Source organism: Eucalyptus grandis, chromosome 6 (genome assembly GCF_016545825.1).
Source record: "Eucalyptus grandis isolate ANBG69807.140 chromosome 6, ASM1654582v1, whole genome shotgun sequence".
In the NCBI taxonomy this organism is placed as follows: Eukaryota; Viridiplantae; Streptophyta; class Magnoliopsida; order Myrtales; family Myrtaceae; genus Eucalyptus; species Eucalyptus grandis.
In genome coordinates this window covers 11,175,334-11,191,834 of record NC_052617.1, presented here as the reverse complement: position 1 = coordinate 11,191,834, position 16,501 = coordinate 11,175,334, and the positions used below count along the sequence as shown (strand labels likewise).

General features: G+C 40.5%; 2 long non-coding RNA genes across 3 annotated transcripts; one reads left to right on the top strand and one right to left on the bottom strand.

Moving 5' to 3' along the window:
- The first annotated feature begins 12,690 nt into the window (after positions 1 to 12,690).
- Positions 12,691 to 13,713, top strand: LOC108954180. 2 transcript variants are annotated; one of them, XR_005552106.1, is made up of 2 exons: positions 12,691 to 12,785; positions 13,294 to 13,713. It is a non-coding gene; the product is annotated as an uncharacterized LOC108954180 (long non-coding RNA). The 2 variants fall into 2 exon arrangements; XR_005552107.1 differs by lacking the exon at positions 12,691 to 12,785 and adding an exon at positions 12,928 to 13,006.
- A 1,373-nt stretch (positions 13,714 to 15,086) lies between these two features.
- On the bottom strand, positions 15,087 to 15,682 carry LOC120294782. Its single transcript, XR_005552082.1, has 2 exons — positions 15,245 to 15,682; positions 15,087 to 15,180 (listed from the first exon to the last, which is right to left on the bottom strand). It is a non-coding gene; the product is annotated as an uncharacterized LOC120294782 (long non-coding RNA).
- Between the last annotated feature and the right edge of the window lie 819 nt (positions 15,683 to 16,501).

Below are 16,501 nucleotides of genomic sequence, written 5' to 3'. Positions count from 1 at the left end.
AAAAAAAACCTTTGGCGCTTTCTTAGAGACAAGCACAAAAATGAGAAGAGAAAAAAATTTCTGCAAACTTTTTGAGTATTCTTTTATCTCAAAATTGTTTTCTCGTCTTATGAATTATTCATTTAAAATAAGATTTTCCTATGGAGATTGATCTACTCATATGATATTGACAGAGTGAGATTGAGACGTTAACCATGCCAAACAAGAAGTGCTTAGGATGAAGAAAGGCAAGCCATTTCCAAACACATCCTTCAAACACTTTTGAGAGCTAAGTGAAAGAGACTTTCTCTTAGGACGAATGATTCATTCGCATTGAGCACAAAGATCGAAATGATAAAGGCGTTTCCTTCATCAATCTCAAGCATTGCACTGATCTCTTGTTACCCCTTTGGGCTGAAAAGAAAAAGATGATTCTTCAAAGTACCCCTATCGAGAACGACCCAACATTGGGGCAACATAGGAGGTTACGGTCGTGTTGTAAAACGAAAGGTTGAGAAAGATTCTATTACTTTCACTTACATCAATCTTCTTGTGGTAGCTTCAGAGGAATTCTCATCGGAGCTTGACTCATCCCAAGGTGAAGAAGAGCATTTCCTTCTCTACCCAAACACTGATACCCATTGCTATAACTAATTTGGGCCTGATTATTCAATCCTGAATCCCGAACGGTGATCATCTCCCTTCACTGGGGCAAGGCATAAGAATTGACCAAATATAATTGACAATCACAAGGAAATGTGAAAAGCATCTCGAAAGTCATAAGAGCTACAAAAGTTTAAAAAGCAAAACGTTTGACAAACTAGGGGGCATGAAAAAGCAGTGTGCCTAGTAAAAGCAAGGTCAATGCCCGTCAAGAAAAAGAGCCAAAAGGTTATATCTTATGTGAAAGAAAAATTATCAAAATCCAAGTGCTGGTGAAAAAAGAAAAAAATCATCATCGCAAAGGGCAAAGGAAATTAGAGAAAGAGCAAAGCTCTCATGTAAAAATGATTAGTCAAGGGACTTTCGAGATGTGTAGCGTTTCAAAGCCAAATGCCTTCGAAAGGTCGAGTGACCCGGTCATGATGCTATGATGATCACTGACTCTTAAAAACCCCCTTGAGAATTTTAAGCCTTTCAAGCCTTTCCCGAGCCAACATTACAACCCTCTTCCGAAGTCTCTTCTGATTGGGATGGTTTGAGTGAAAATGAGAATGCCACGAAGAAGCTATTGCTTGAAGAAGTGGAAGTAATCCTATCTTGTCTTATCTTTCAAGTTCTCGACTTGTAAACACGACGAAGATAGCAACAAGTGTTCCCCTATTGGCCTCAAAGCAATAATTCATTTGTGTAAGCCCTAAACGAGCCTATATTGCGGTCTTGTCAAAAGACCTTTTTGATCGATCATATTGTGCTCATCGCAAATGTTTCTGAAAGCCTTTGATCTAGGGTATGTGAGATACCATCAGCAACCAATTATCTCACACATGAATGGATGGGATCAAGTAGCCATTTTATCGAAAGTGCGTGAGAAGCCCTTTCTGACTAAGAAGCTCAAGTTTGGCATGCTTAATGAGCCTTGTTCACGAGTCGTGATCATCTTGATAAGAACTTGACTCCTAGAGAATTTGATGATTAATGATATATCCACAAGCAAGATGACAATTTTGCGCCTCATGATGCTGATTGAAATCAAATATTTTTTTCCAAAACAGTCGGACTTAGCTTGATTAGCTTGTTCAATTAATGCTACAATATTGCCAATACGTCTCTTGATGACGTCTCTAATGACATTCACTCAAGTTGAGTTTGACAGGATTCCTCAGTGAAGCCATGCAGTTTTTAAAAGGGTTAGCGGGTGCCTCCTTAAAAATCAAGGTTTCATGGTCAACCTTAAACCATGTCATCTTCTTATGACCCGGTGGGCTTCTGTAGCCCGGAGTCTTCCTTCACCCCATTCTTATGACCCGGTGGGCTTATGACCCGGTGGGCTTTCCGTAGCCCGGAGTCCTTCAACCCCCTTCTTATGACCCGGTGGGCTTTCCGTAGCCCGAAGTCCTTCAACCCCCCTCTTATGACCTGGTGGGCTTTACGTAGCCCGGAGTCCTTCAACCCCCTTCTTATGACCCGATGGGCTTTTCGTAACCCGAAATCCTTCTTCCTATGACACGACGTGTTTCTGTAGCTTGGAGTTTTTCTTCCACTTATTGACAAGACGTGCTTCCATAGTTAAGACTCATTTCCGTCAACCTGATAGGTGCCCATACACCTAGGGTCTCTATCGCCAAAATAATTTAGGTAACTTTTTGTTTTTGAATGGAATCTCTTCGAGCTCCCATTCAAAGAGAGCCTGTTGACACATAAATTTTACTATTTTTTAAATGCTAGGAATTAGTCACACAAAAAAACAAAGTAAAAAAAAAAAAAAAAACACGATCGAAAATGGTTGGGTCTGGCCGGATCCAGCTTTGGCCCGACCCACCCCTTTTCTTTTTCTCTTCCTCCCCCACGCTAGGCCAGCCCAAGCCTCCTTTCTCCTTTGGCCCGGCCTGCACTCATTTTTCCTCCCTCCAGCCGGTCTTTGCTGCAGGACCTCTGAGGAAGAACAAAAAACAAATCAGCAGCAAAGAGCAGAAGGAGTAGCACTGGAGGAGCGAGAGATCGGGATGGCGGCGTGATCCACGGGTTGGGAATGCCTGGTCAGCAACTGGCATGGCTGTGGTCGTCGTGCAAGGTCCTGCAGAAGATAAAGAGAGCAAAAGAGGGAAAGAAAAAAAGAAGAAGGAAGGGGCGAAGACCAGTAGAAAAGGGGGAATCGACACAAAAAAAAAAAGGGGGAGGAAGCTAAGAGCGAGCGGGAGAGAATAGAGGGAGCAACCAGAAGAGGACAGGAGAGAAGAGAGGAGGGGGGAAGAAACGGAGGGGAGGAGGTGTCGCCATTGTAGGCCTCTCCGGGCCACCACCACCGTCTCCAACAAGCCACCCAATCGACGCCGTTTTCCGCCATCTTCCCCAGAATCCAGATCTGAAGCAAGGGGGAAAAAGAAAAGTGGCGAGGGAAGAGAGGAGAGCGGAGAGGGAAACCGAGAGGAAGCTCGAGAGAACGGAGGGGGAGCAAGTGAGACTGAGAGAGCGTTTCGGCATTTCTTGAGATTTGCCCGTTGCGCATCATCCAAACCGGGTAAGCCTTATGAACCGTAGGTGCCCCATTTTAGGAGGTGTCGAACCGAAGCTCGCAACCAACCAGTTCGTGCGAGCTTCGGTCCCGCTGGTCCTTCGTTGATCTTGTTGTGTGTTTTGGTATGTTTCGATAAGAACTTAGGGTCATGTTCGAGTCTCGACCGCGTTGGAAACTTCTCGTGCGAGTCGCGCACGCCAACTGTTTGCAGGGATGCTTGAATGAAGTCCGAGTATCTTAGTTGGTCTTGACCGAGCCTTATCGTCCTTGAGTTCATACCTATGTTAAATTTGATGCGATTTGTCTTTGAGTTGATCTGGAATGTTGTTTGTGTGTCGATGATCGTTACTTGGTCCAAACAATAGCCTCGGGCGAGCTTGGTTCCTTCCTTTAGCTGGTGCATTCTATGCGTCTGATGAAATGTCAAAATGAGATTTGGAAATGGTTTTTGCGAGGTTCGTTGCTGTGATATTGTCTTTGTTCGAGTTTGAGTCCTTCCATCGTGTTATTTGCTCATGCCGGTGTTAGTACTCGAATCGACGGATTTTTTTAACTCTTGTTCTGAGCTGCGTTGTTGTTTGGCTGAGTCGCGATGAGGCCATGTCTTGGGGAAGGGAAGCTTTGGGCGTGCAGTGGGCAAGCACGAAGGAGAAGAAGACCAAAAGAAAAAAATGAAAGTGAAAACAAAGAAAAGTAAAAAGTAAAACAAAATATAGAAAAAGAAAGCAAAAATTTGCTTCGGGAAGGAGGAATGCAGAGAAAGGAGTGCAGCACAAAAAAGACAAAACCGAAAAGGACAAAAAAAAGAGAGAAAAGAATTAAAAGAAAATAAAAAAAATGTGAAAAGTGCGCTAGGGTTTTCTGTTGTGGGCTGGGGTGTTCTATTGTGGGCTGGGCTCATTTCGAATGTGGGCCGGAAAAAGAGTTAAAAAATTCATGGGCTTTTATAATTAATTCCGAGCGGCCTTTTAGGGTTAATGTTTTTAGTTTAACGCGATATAATATGGTTTGGGTCTGTTTAGTTGGGTCAGGTCCCATGACCCGGTTCACCCTTTTAAATTAAAAATTATTTTTAAAAAATTAATTAAAAAATTTAAAACAAAAAAATTAAGAAAATTTAAAAAAATTAAGAAAATTTAAAAAATTTCGAAAATTAAAAAATGATGGAGTTTAGTTAGGACTTGCCATATATTGCCTTTTAGTGTAATTAGGCCTTTATTTACTTGTGTATTAATTATATTGCATGTTTAATTATGTTTGATTGCATGTGTTTAATTTGACTACAATTAGGATTTTGGTAGCACTAATTGTTATTTTAATGATTGTACACCCGTATAATCACCTCACATGTTAGTGGATAGGTATAAAATCAATCAAGACTGCTTGACAAAAAATCATTTCTTTTAAAATGAACAAGATTATGTACCGAAAGGGCACTGATTGGTTAATTAGTGTAATCAAGTCCCCGATCCTAGACTCTCTGGTTGCGTAGGAAGTAAGGCACGCTCTCATGCCTCACTTGGTTTCTAGCCGACCCTAATAGGCTAGTGGCGACTCCTTTTGTGCAAATTTTTTAAGAATATCCCAACGTCACGCAGGGTATGAACTTGGAAGAGCCCACGCCTAATCATGGGCCTTAGGTCCGTCCTTTAGGCAATACCCCTAAACATGTTCCCTCCCCTCGAGGGTAGGTCGCGACAACTATCTAAAGTAACAAATAAAAATAAATCAAGCATAATATACAAAATCATAGAATCATAAGATATCCTAAATATATCTCTAACATTCTCTAAGACAATCTTGCTTAATCCAAAGGAAACACTGTTAGAAGAGAGATGGCCCGCCCAAAGAACAAAAGCACACTTATGTCCAAAGTTTTTGATGCGGAAACAAGCAGATCGAACAATAAAATAGGCCAAACAAACTCTCAATTTCAGGGGCTCATGCTGTCAACTCATTTCATGCCCGCGAACCTAGAATTTATCGGGGGATGGCACATCTATACAAGCAAATTGAGAAGATGCGTGTACTTTTTGTTCGCACATGTGTGCGACATTGAGTCCTTCGGTAAGATCACTACAGACTTCTACGCGTTATCGTGGATAATGCAAACCCCACTGCATTTAGTATAACTTGGTCCGTTGCCTCCTGCCAAACTTGCTTTAGTTTTCACCTCTGTATAATCCAAAATAGTCGAATTTTGAACACTGTTTGATTTCAGCAATTTATTACGAAGGCTTCAACCAAAGTATGATTAAAGTTTCTTCAACCGTTGGGCATCTTAATGAGATTGAAATGTATTAACTTCGACACGCAAAAATTAAAACTTTCGTTCGAGGGAAAAAAACACACTCTCTAAGTAAAGCACGCATTATGAGATACAGACAACTTGTATAATTCATATTAGTCATATCATTGATTTTGTGAGGCTTAGAATTTTAAAATAATCTATTTACCTATGGTTGTGTTTGTTTAGGTTAAAAATATAATTAACAAATTTTGGAGCACAAGTTGAGGTCATGGTTCATTTTAAAGTGAGAACATCCAATTCTTAAAAATGTTGGCTATAATTTGGGTTAAATGCTTGATTTTGTGAGTTTTAGAGCTTTCAAATCATCATATAATTGTGTTCATTTTGGTTTAAAGAGATTCGAGTTTTTATCTATGGTCATAAATTCTTTGAAGGGATCATTTGGATTTACACATCTAAAATAAGGACACTTGTCCTCGAACACACACACATATATATATTGGATTTACACATCTAAAATATATATGTGTGTATATATATTGTCGCGACCTAAATTTTCGGGCGCACCACCTAAAATTAGGTTAATGGACTATTAAGTCTTTAAACTTAGCTCGGGCTCTCCCAAGCCCATACCAATTCGCGACTTAAGGTTCAAATATTTAACATGCAAAAGATTATTAACTAGGAGTTGCCATTAATCGATTTATGGTAGGTCGATTAGACACCTAAGTAAAATAAAGAGAGATTTATTTTACTCCTACTAACTAGAGACTAAAGGTACGGGGACTTGGTTACACTAGAATTTTCTAATGCCATTTCGGTACTATTTCTTTTATTTTCAAAAAATGTTTTTGCAAGCAATTTGGATTTATTTTAACCTGAATTACTACCATGCAAAAATGACCACACGGATGCTCAAACATTCAATAAATAAATTGCATCACACAAAGCAAACATTTTTTTGGGTTTTCTTGAAAATTAGAATTCTTTTATGAAAGTGCATTTCTTAACTAAATGACTTAATCCTATTAATATGCAAATTCTAATTTAATTAGCTTATTATGCAAACTAATTAACCTGCACCTCATGGCCTAATTTCACTAATAAACAAATTTTGATTAAACGATCCTATTATGCAAACTAGTTAACATGCACCTAGTGTTTTTGCATATTTTTATTTATTTATTTATTTATTGAAGTTTAGAATTTATGAAAACCCTAATTAATCTATCTAAAAAGGGATAATTTTCTAATTTATTCTAGGGATTAATTTGACTTAAACCCTATCTTATCTTAGAAAAATATTTTTTTGAAAAATGAGATAATTAAAGTGTGCAAACATTATCTAAAAAATTAATTTAGGTCCAACCCTAACTTATTTCTAAAAATGCAACCCTAAAAATGTAATCCTAAGAAAATTCTAATTTACTAAACTTACATGTTTGATTTAATAAACCTATATGCTCATGAAGAATTTTGATTTTTTTTTAGTTTTTTTTAAAGATAAGTAATTATTAAATAAATATTAAATCTAAACTATCAAAAAAATAAATGATTAAAATAATCGAAAAAATAACCTGTTATTTTACGAGTCAAATTAACGATTATCTTAACTCTAATTATCACGACAAAGAGATCAAAATAATTAAAAATTTGATCCGAAGTCTTACGAATAAAATTAATAATTATAATGATTTAACAATTAAAACTCTACCAAAAAAACCCAAAAATTAATATAATTAAAAATAATCCAATGTCTCTCGATTAAATTAATAATTACAATAATTAGGACAAAATCCTTGCGGATAATGCTTACAATATTTATTGACATCAAATATTACAACTTAACTAAATAAACTAAAAGAGAACAAAACAATGAGATAAAATGAAATAAAATAAATAAAATAAAAAAAAAAAAATTAAAGTACCTAAGGGGCGGCTCAAGGAAGACTGCAGGCGTCGACGGGAAGCGGATCACAAGCGGAGGCGGTGCGGTGGCGTGGCGTCGGCGAGGTCAAGAGCAAGCGGGCCGGCCGCCAGGCGAGGTGGGGCAGGGGGCGACGTTCGGCGGCGGCGAGGCGCCGGGTGCTCGCGGCTATGGAGACACCGTCGTAGGAATTCAAGGGCGTTCGGTCGCCACCGGTGCGGGCGTGGCGAGGTGGCGCGGCGACCGAGTGGGGCTCGACGGAGGTACGATGGAGGCGAGCGACGTCGCGAAGCGGAGGCCGGCAGAGGCTCGTGACCGGCGGGCGGTTTGCTGCGGGTGTGATGCTCGCGAGTCACCGAGGCGCGGCGTCGGGTAGAGGCGAGCTCGATCTGTAGGTGTCGGCACTCAAGCGACGAGATCGGGTTCAGCAGCAGCCGAGCGGTGAGGGAGCAATCGCGGCGCCGGCGACAAGTGCTTTGCGGTGGAGGTGCGGTGCACGGGCGTCGGGTTGAGTGCCGAGGGGGCTCGAGGGGCTGGCTGCGTTGGCGTCGCAGGGAGGTCGAGCAGCGGTGACGGAGGCGAGGTGGCCGGCATGAGGCGGTGGGGGCGCGCAAGAGGCAGCGGAGCGGCGTGTGGCTTCACGGAGAAGGAACCCACGAAGAAGAAGCACAAAGTGCACGTCTTTTTTCTTTTCTTCTTTTTTTCACCTGTCGCATGTACTCCTCTGTCTCTTCTCTCTCGCCGCTGACTTTTCTTTTTCTTATCGAGAAAGGAGAGAGAAAGGAGAAAATATTGGGTACCCTAACAAGTGCCACGTCATCCGTGCTCGAACGATTCACGCGTTGACACTGTTCTCGGGGCCCGCCACGCCCGCTCTCTCTTCTCTCCATCTTTCGCTTCTTTCTCTCTCTCTCTCTTTTCACTCTCTCTCGAATAACTTGGCTGGTGGCTCGGCTCGGCTCGGGGGCCGGACCGGCGAAGAAAGGACGACTCCCGCTTAAAATTCTCTCTCTTCACTTAAATATTTTGGATTTTTTCTCTCTCTCCTCGTGGAAGAGTAGACAGAGAACGAGCTGCACTTCTCTGTTTCGTTCTCGCCGCATCCGCCTCCGCCCTCTCGTCTAATCTTCCGTCGACGACTTGCTTTCCGCCGCTCGGAGCTGGTCCGTCCTGGTCGGTCGTCCGTCATCATCTTCACTCCGCTGATTCGAAGCTCATAGAAATCGGAGACGCCGGCGATTTGGTGATGAACACTTGAAGGGAAGGAGCTTCGATCGGAGATGGCGGCCAATCATCGCAACGAGGCAGCGGCGGCGGCGTCGGCGGAAGGGGGGAGTCGGTGGTCGTGGAGGGCGGCGTGGAGTGCGGCCGGCCGGGGAGCTTGCGAGTACCGCAGATCGCCAAATGGGTCCGCCGTTTCTCACGGTCCGTACGGTTTCTCCTTCGTTTCTCGTGGTTTTCTCCCTCCCATGTCGTTGAGTGCGGTTTTTGCCCGGGCTCCGGTGGCTCGGGGATTTTGGGGTCGGCCGAGACTGGAGATGCCGTGCTTCGGGGTTTGTCTTTTCCAGGCTTTGTCGTCTGTTGTGACGTTCACGATTGGAATTGCTGATTTGCGTTTAGTCTTTAGTAGTTCCAATCCGCCGCTTCGTTGCGTGCGTCGGCTTGCACCGACGATTTTTTCTGTTTCGGGTTGTTTGTTTTTTAACGTCTCTTCGACTTGGATCGCGGAGCCCGACTGTGGATGACTATCAAGGTTGATGTGCAATTCCCTATTTTGAGAGTCTGGGCAGCTCTGGCCTGTTGATTCGTTGTCACTAATCGGCTCTCGACTGATGTAGTTTCATTATGTGCATATATCTGATTGAAAGAACTAGAGAAATTTCGAATGTTTGATCCGTATTGAGGGAAACTTATGCGTACTCATTCTATCAACTGTTAATACATGGACTTATGTTTTTCATATGTGCGTATTTAACTGCACGACCTCAGAGGAACCATGTGGAAGCTATGGTAGATGCTGAAGTTCCGACTTGAGCCGTTTCTGCGCCTGTGTCTTCCCTTTTCCTTTTATTCTTCTTTCGAATGTACCGGTTGGATTTCTCTGCTAGTTTTCAGCTACTTTGATCAAGTCTCTTTTCTGAAGGGTTTATGATCAGTTCTGATGCAAATGACTTTGCAGGATGGGCCACTAGTTTGTCTACTTATGAAAGCGTTGTGGATTCAAATATTCCTTTCTTTAATGTTGTTATTGAGATGACTGATGTTGGTCACGGTATGTTGTTCTGTTCTGGCTATTCTTGCCTCTGGGCGTTTCTCTGTTTTTCTTTCAGGTCGTTTGCGAAAAACCATTCTCACCAACTTAGGGCTTTGCTTATTCCCTTTGGCAGAAACTCGGTCGTGTAAGAAAGCCCAAATTATGAGGCTTGAAATTCTAATCATGTATTGCACCAAAAAGCAGAGCACATGCAAGATATCATGGGATTGCTCTTTAAATACATTGACATCTTACACCATTGTGTTTATGGAATCACTTAGTCAAGAATGAGAGAAGCGATTATTGGGCCAAATTTTGGACTTTCAAAAATTTGTTGTAATCGGCAAGAGTTGACCCTTCTTCATCTCATACCATTCTTTTAGTGTATTAGGGACTGATGAGCATCTTCGTGAAAATAACTAAAAAAGATAGCTGAGTATCTGGAGTGCAGGTTCAATATGTGTCCGATTTCCTATAAGTTAAGAAATAAGTTGCACAGTTCTCTATTATACTTGTGTCAATTTCCTATCTGCGGCCTCATTTTGTCATGCATGATTGCCATCAAACTAGTTTCATTTTCTATCAATAACTGCTGATTCCTGGTTAGTTTCAGCACATTCATCAACTGAGGTAAGAGTGGAATGATATACAATGCCTGCATTAACCTATAGATTTTTTGCTTGTGGCTATTGGTTAGTCATTTGTTTTTTCTGTCCCATGCCAGCATATAGATACTTTATCTTGCTACAGAAGGCCCTAGCCCACTACCCATCCAAAGTTTCTTGAATGTGTTATGAATTATTCTGACTATCTGATTTGTCTGCCTGGGTGAAAGAATCAGCTTCGTTTATGTAGAGAGTTCTGGCCATAGGAAAAAAATACACACACATATATGTACATTTATTTTGTGTGTGTATTTACATACATATACAAATTGGGCATTGATTCGATGCAGAAATATTTCCTTTTTCACATCCTTATTCCTCCAGTAAGTGGGGTTCTCCATTTACAACATGCTCACTCTTTTTCTGATTTTCTTAAGCTGGAAGTCAGTGGCTATTATCACAAGTTGCGGGTATTATTGGATACCATCCTGAAAGCAATGGCAGATTTTGCAGTGAAGCCAGAAAGATTTTTTGTGATCAAGGTAATCATGAAATTTATGCTGCAGAAAGAAGCTTATATCAGTTCCTGTGTATCAATAATCTTTCATACGCTTGGTTGAGGAAATCTAGATAAGTGCAGGCCAGAAGCAGCAACTACTTTTTATATTTTTTTCTTTTGTTATATGATCTACCAAAACATTTGCATTAGTTCCTGTAAGGACTACAAAATAATTTGGGGGGGGGGGCGTCAGGACTGCAGAACAATAGGAGAAGCATCCTGTTATGTGGGTTTTTTATTGTTGGAAATTGTGGATACTTCTGCTAATTGATCTAAAAGCTCAAGCTATTACATGAAGGAGTAATTTACTATTTAAATGTTTAAACAACCCCACATGCATAGGCTAAACTTTGACCTAAGACTGAGGCGTAGAAATTGACTATGATCGGGGGGGCTCACAAAAGGTTTGTCAGGACCTATTATAATACCAAGACCATGTAAGTTCAAGCTATTAGATGGAGACATAACTTAAAATTATAAAATTCTAACAAGTTTAATGTATTGAAATACTCTAAGAAATGTTGATATTATCTTTGCCTTATTCATATTGTCAAAGTGCCATAAACTTGACAATCCATGTTCTCTTCGAGATCAGATAGCTTGAAGAAGACCAATTAATTGTGAACTCTGGTCAACTTTTCTCAAGAAGCTTCCACGACATTAGGCAGAAATGCCAATCATTTTGCAAAGTAATGTTTTTATCTGGTCATATTCGATATCTAATCAGGAAATCTCTTCGTACTTGACTAAGTCGTGAAATTGCAAAGGGTCCAAACACACTTTGCTGATTCAAGCAATACCTCTTAAAAAGAACCGCCACTAGAGCAGTAGCTTCCAGATTGGTTCTGTTATGCTTTGACATAAAATACGTCATAAAGTAATCTTATACGTCAAGTTTCCTGAGCTATGTGCTGGCTGCACCAATTACTATTAAGACTCATCTTTTATTGTCTTCCAGGAGAAGTTGACAAAGAGTTATCAGAATTTCAAGTTTGATGAGCCAAGATATCATGCCTCATATTATCGCTCTTTAATATTAAATGACCATTCATGGCCTTGGGAGGAAGATCTAGAAATACTTGAGACTCTTCAGCCTGAAGACCTTTCTCGGTTTGCACCTACAATACTCTCGAGAGCATTCTTAGAGTGTTAGTGATTTTAGAAGTTATCCCTTTCTTTTGTAAGTTAACTCTCTCATATTTGAATCTTGATCTACTTTTATTTTGTCATCACTTACTAGGGAATATAGAGCGTGATGAAGCAGAGTCAATTGTTCATCATGTCGAAGATGTTTTCTTTAATGGTTCTCATCCTATATGCAAGCATGTGCTCCAATCCAGCTCATGACAAGCAGACTCGTCACACTTGACGAGGGTGTAAATTACGTCTACTCAACTGAAGGCCTAAACCCAAATGATGAGAATTCTGCATTGCTTCACTATATTCAAGTACTTTTACTCAACAATATTAATGAAAAGAACAAATTTCTGTCCGCATAACTTTGTCATGAAATCTTCTGGCCTGTCTTTTGCCTGAATAGACATTCAAGATGACTCCTGACTCCAATGAACTTAATTGGCCTAGGCCACCTTTGGTGACACATTGCGCATGGTTTACTCCCTTGGGGATAGGTTCAACAATTAGAATTGTGCATGGTTTACCCCCTTGGGATGGTTGATTTCTGACACACTTATTCACTTTCAGAAAGTATATGTTTGTACATTAGCAAAGACAAAAAGTTCATCAGATTACAAGCATTAAAAATCATGGAGTAACTCATTTTGGTAGGTCTACTTAGTCTTTTTCTGTATGTATTTGATTACAATCCCCATGGATAATTGCAGATCCATCAAGATGACATTACTTTGAACATACAACTTCAGCTTTTGGCTTTTATTGAAAGTCATGAAGCCTTCCACCAGCTCAGAATAGTTAATCTTAACAGGGTCCAAGGTACATCGACACACGGGTCTTGAGATTTCTTGAGTCTTTCGAAAGTAAACTCCTTAAGATGAGTGAGGTTGATTTCAAGGTGAGTTGTTTCTCCCGTGTTCCATCATGAAAATCATGTCAGCTTGTCAAATAATCTTTAAACCATTACATCGAACTTGTGGAATTTCTATTTGACAAAGCCATTTAAACACACTAACTGAATCAAAGATGGAGAACGACAAGAATTTGTGGGAAGAATCTGAGCGTCACTAGGAAGAGATAACTGATAGACCTTTCCTATTTGATCGAATAGAAACTAAGGTACAAGATATTGCCTCTCTCTCTCTCTCTCTCTCTCTCTCTATTGCAGACATCAAATCCTAGTCTTCTCAGTAGTGACTGAGCAAATCGACACTATTTTTCATCTACTATTGGTTTTGCCTACATTCATCTTCTGCTTGATCTCTTTTTATGGAACTAAAGTTACCTGTATGCAAAATTGGCAGTATGCCCTTTCCCTCCTCTCAGCTGAAACTGCCTAATTTATCTTCATAAAGCCGGACATGCAAAGCAACTCACGAAAATTCACTTCATTTGCATTGGACCAGGTCGCAGCATTAAGGAAGCTGGCAAAACAAGAATTGATAGCTTTCTTCAACAAGCACATACGAATTGGAGCGCCCAAGAGGAAGGTGCTTAGTGTACGAGTTTATGGGAGCAAGCATTCATCAAATTTTGAAGTGGATAACAATAAAGCAGTTGGACCAAACACAGTACGAATAGATGACATTTTTAGCTTCAGGGCATCGCAACCTCTTTACGGTTCACATTGAAGAGGGTATGAACATATGGAAGTTCACAGCAAATTCTAAATAAGCTACAATTGAGGATCTTGGATAATGTACTCCTGAAACATTTCTCCAAAATCTATACTACCACGCCACACTTGCCCTGTGGCATTTGTACCTTATAGCGTTTTAGTGTTTGGTGTGTGTAAATGACTAAAGGTATTACTTGGGATTTTACTAGGCAGCGGAACACAAGAATAGGTGTTTGCTCCAGCTCAATGTTCCTAACCGAGTGAGCAAAACTGCTGGTGCTGGAATTAGGTGTAATGCATATACGAATCCATACCATTGAGAGTTTCATAGCAAGACAAGCTCATAAACTATGAGAATTTTCAAATTAACGAATGTCCTAGTTGCCAATTCTCCATAAAAGCATACTTGCTCTGTAGTGAAATGCTGGCTCTTCCCACAATTAAGTACCAGAGGCATTTGGAAATATCGAGAGCTTGGCCCCCTTGGCTCCGTAAAACATTATCCGATTCATGTTGAGGACATCTGCCGAGAGGTTGCATAACCTCGAAGCATGGGAAAATGCTAGCAAAAGGTCGTGAATTGATGAGACATAGCCTAGATCGCAGTGCAAAATGCGACGAATGATGTAGTTATGGTGCCACGCGATATTGTTCCATTGTCCTCCGTGGTCAATTTGTGGGTGCTGTAGAGCAAATTCTTGTTCTTAAATTAGACAATAGTGCTTGTTTTTTAGATCTTGTATTCTAGGAACATTTAGGGCACAACACCATAGCGCTTGGGGACAACAATTATCGATTTGGACATTGTCAAACCGTTAACAAAAGATTGATTGAGATCGATGAACTGGTCAAGAAAAATGAATTGAGAACAAAATTCATTCATTCAAAATAATGAATCACTACTACGTGAATTATTGATTTAAGCTATCTAGGGACCAAATTGAACCAATTGAATGAAGACACAATCTATGTGAAAAAATATGTGAAAAGACAAGAAACAACTTGATTTTTTGGCTTGATGTCTAGGGACAAAATTGACAATGGAGACACAATTCGTGTTTGAAAAATATGCGAGAAGACAGGAAACAGCTCAATTTTTGGCTGGATGTCTTCCCTATAAACGCTCAAAACACATCCCAAATAGAGAAATCTAAACTCTTCCTCACACAACAGAAAAAGCATGAGTTCAATAGAGTCGATTCTGAGCCTGTGGTCCGGACGAGGGTCATTGCCTGTGCTGCCGCTCAAGGAGTGGTGGTGGTGGTGGTGGTGGTTGTCGTCGTCGTCGTCATGGTTGGAGGGAGGATGGTAATACAAACGTGCGGTTTGTGGGCAGTGAGAGTGGAACCTTGCAGCCATCCTCACCCCTAGATCCAACAATTCCACGTACTTCCCCATGCAGTTACCATAAAGGAAGAGATGCAATTTGTAATCAGGGCTTTTAAGACATCAAACCTTTGAGAAATTGCAATATCAGCAAGTATCTGGAGACTGGGAAATAATTGCACAACTTAAACAAGAGAAACGGACTACAAGAGTGACGAGCTGTTTAGTGAAGCAAGAGCAGAGGATCTTAAGTCAAAAACACTAACCCTTTCCAGTACATCAAAAGCTTTCTTCCTTAGCACATCATCCGATGTGTACATGATGACGTTGTCAATCCCAAGATTTTGCACTTTAATGATAAGTAGAATATACAAAATGAAATGGCACAAAATCAACATCTTCAACTATAATACCTGCAAGGCAGCAAAATGGCTAGGAACAAATGATGAGAAATCTAGAGTTTCACTCTCACTCTCCTGTGAGATATCTCCTTCTGTGGTGCAAAGCAAGAAGTCAATGGCATGTTTCTTTAATCTCCAAGGTACAGTAGCTGAACAAAACATGCCTTAGGATGCCAATTGCTTGCCACCTTCTGGTTTGACGAACCCGAATTTCATTCTTTACAGCATTAAATCCTCCTCAGCATTATGAGCAACAGTTGGTTTGACTACCAACAGTTATGGTGCTGGTCATCATGTCAATAGCAGACCCTGTTATCAAGCCAATGTAAGATAAACGGCAACATCTCAAGAAGTGTGAAAGTTCAATCACTGGATACATGACCTGATCCAATGTTATGAATGTCAAGATGGTGAATTAGTTCAAAAAGCACGCCAAATGGACCTAAGATTGATCAGGCCACCTTGTCAGTCTTCTTGAGGGACAAGTCAGTGGCAATAAACTGATTAGCCACTGGCAAACGAAGATGTTCACTTGAAGCTCACTGCACCCACTCCTGATATATAATAAGGAATCAAAAGCGAACACCAAAATGCATTTTTTGGAGTTATGTTTTTTACGGAAATAGTTATCATATGCCACTTTTCTTGATTCATATGCCAAAAATCAAATTTAGCAGGAAAAGAGAGAGCTGTAAATAAGTAGACGAAAGTAATGGAGTGAGTGGAGAAAGGGGCAAAAAATTTTAGAAGCTATATGCTAAAGTCCAATATTTTAAGGCTGGCCTGAATAAAAGAGGAAAGTAAAGTCAAAAGTTTTGATACTGCCCTGGAAAAACATCCAAGTACAACCATCAAAAGAAACATCCAAGTACAACCAGATATACTTATTGTCTAGCAAAGGAAATTGATCACATCTTGTGACTTCCGTCCGGTGTCATTGTAACTCAAAAATCAAAGTTAAATCTGAATAGGACTTTATGTTATCTCATCACACCAATTCCCTCTGACTCCTAAACTTCCAAGAGAAAATATCTAGTATCTACATCGTATGCTATTCCAGTTTACTTGAAGAGGACCAGCAGGATTGGTCTGAAGTTTGAACTAGGAAAGATACAAATGTTTTCCATAGAATGCATGCACATCATCAATTTAGAGAGGTAAACACATTATACAAGAAAGTTTGGATACCTTCATATTTGATGCTATGGAGACCACATAACTCATTGGAGAGATCTTATCCTGATTGTGCAACAATTGTCTCCCTTACAG